At 44.6% G+C, this 2,503-nt stretch overlaps 1 pseudogene; it reads left to right on the plus strand.

Annotated features, from left to right (window-relative positions):
• The first annotated feature begins 961 nt into the window (after positions 1-961).
• LOC139702427 (speckle-type POZ protein pseudogene) lies at positions 962-2,176 on the plus strand (annotated as a pseudogene).
• The last annotated feature ends 327 nt before the right edge of the window (positions 2,177-2,503 follow it).

The following is a 2,503-nucleotide window of genomic DNA, read 5'->3' on the forward strand; positions in this document are numbered from 1 at the left end:
AAGAAACCCACATGGATACAGATATATGATACCTGACAAAGATTCCAAAAACATACATTGAAGAAAACATTTTTTAACCAATTGTGCTGGGAAAACTAAATAACCATATGAAAAGAAAAAGCATAGATTGCTATCTCTCACCCTCTACAGAAGTCAACTAAAAGTGGTTCAAAGACCTAGGAATTAGATCAGAAATTTTGCAACTTCTAGAAGAAAGCATAGCATAAACCACCCAACATATTGGCACAGCCAACCACTTCTTCAATAACATTTCTAAAGCTCAAGATACAAAACTGAAAATTGGTAAGATAATAGCATAAAATTTGAAAAAAAAATTGCTTCCACACAGCAAAGTAAGAATGAAAGAAGATCTTTGACAGTTATTCACCAATGGGAGAATAATATTCAGAATATATAAAGATATATAAAAAGGACACACACATACAAAAAAAAAAAAACCCTGCAATTAATAACTGGCAAAAAACTAAGCAGATATTTATCAAAAGAAGAAATCGAAATAAAAATAGCCAACAATTATAGAAAAAAATGTTTAACAATCTTAGCAATCAGGGAAATTATAATGAAAACTACACTGAGACATCATATGATTCCAGTTAAAATGACAATCATCAAGAATACAAATAAAGGTGTGTCGGTGTGTGTGTGTGTGTGTGTGTGTGTGTGTGAGTGTGGTGTGTGTGTGGTGTGTGTGTGTGTGTGTGAGTGTGCGCGCTCGGAGTGTGTGTATTTGTGCATCGGCGGTCCCGCAGGTCCCAGATGTTGCCGACAGTATGAGGCGAGCGCAGGGGGACAGGGACCAGCAGCTGTCGCCGCCGCTCTCAGTATCATCATGAACTCATGGCTTTTAATTCATTGTGTTCTACCAACAATTACAATCTTTGTGATGCACAAGATGTTCCATATTTGGCCTGTGGGAGCCCTTTCAGCTCAGTGTAGTGAAGAAAGAACAGAAATCTTTGTTCCCTGACTTTGGAAACCTTGTTTAACCTTCAAACTGGCGATGTCAAGGGTTCCAAGTCCTCCACCTCCGGCAGAAATGTCGAATGGCCCTGTAGCTGAGAGCTGGTGCTACACTCAGATCAAGGTAGTGAAATTCTCCTACATGTGGACCATTAATAACTTTAGCTTTTGCCGGGAAGAAATGGGTGAAGTCATTAAAAGTTCAACCTTTTCATCAGGAGCCAATGATAAACTGAAATGGTGTTTGCGAGTAAACTCAAAAGGGCTAGATGAAGAAAGCAAAGATTACCTGTCACTTTACCTGTTACTGGTCAGCTGTCCAAAGAGTGAAGTTCGGGCAAAATTCAAATTCTCCATCCTGAATGCTAAGGGAGAAGAAACCAAAGCTATGGAGAGTCAACGAGCTTATAGGTTTGTGCAAGGCAAGGACTGGGGATTCAAAAAATTCATCCGAAGAGATTTTCTTTTGGATGAGGCTAACGGGCTTCTCCCTGATGACAAGCTTACCCTCTTTTGTGAGGTGAGTGTGGTACAAGATTCCTTAAACATTTCTGGCCAGAATACCATGAATATGGTGAAGGTTCCTGAATGCTGGTTGGCAGATGAATTAGGAGGGCTGTGGGAGAATTCCCGGTTCACAGACTGCTGCCTGTGTGTTGCTGGCCAAGAGTTCCAGGCTCACAGAGCTATCTTAGCAGCACGTTCTCCAGTTTTTAGTGCCATGTCTGAACATGAAATGGAGGAGAGCAAAAAGAATCGGGTTGAAATCAATGACGTGGAGCCTGAAGTTTTTAAGGAGATGATGTGCTTCATTTACACGGGGAAGGCTCCAAATCTCGACAAAATGGCTGATGATCTGCTGGCAGCTGCTGACAAGTATGCCCTGGAGCGTTTGAAGGTCATGTGTGAGGATGCCCTCTGCAGTAACCTCTCTGTGGAGAATGCCGCAGAAATTCTCATCCTGGCTGACCTCCACAGCGCAGATCAGTTGAAAACTCAGGCAGTGGATTTCATCAACTATCATGCCTCAGATGTATTGGAGACCTCTGGATGGAAGTCAGTGGTAGTGTCACATCCCCACTTGGTGGCTGAAGCATATCGCTCTCTAGCTTCAGCACAGTGCCCTGTCCTGGGACCGCCCCCCCCCGCCCCCCCCCCCCCCCCCCCCCCGCGCAAACGCCTGAAGCAATCCTAAGATCCTGCCTTTTGCAGGACTCCGGATTTTCCAGAAATAGCAGCCCCTGTTGCTGCCACTGACCACCAGGTAGACAGCGCAATCTGTGGAGCTTTACTCTGTTGTGGGGAAGAGACTGCATCATGGCCCCAGACTTTTGAAACAGCACTAAATAACTTGGGGAAGCCGAGGGCGGGGGGTGAGGGAAAGGCCCAGGACTCGGGCTACTCAACCTAATGAAAACCCTGTTGCTGCGTCACCCTGTTCCCTTTGGCTTGACCAAGTCTGACTCTGGGATTCAGTTTAGGTGCTGGCCCTGAGCACATCCCAGTCGTGGTACTTCGGAGA

Source organism: Marmota flaviventris, chromosome 17 (assembly GCF_047511675.1).
Source record: "Marmota flaviventris isolate mMarFla1 chromosome 17, mMarFla1.hap1, whole genome shotgun sequence".
Lineage (NCBI taxonomy): Eukaryota > Metazoa > Chordata > Mammalia > Rodentia > Sciuridae > Marmota > Marmota flaviventris.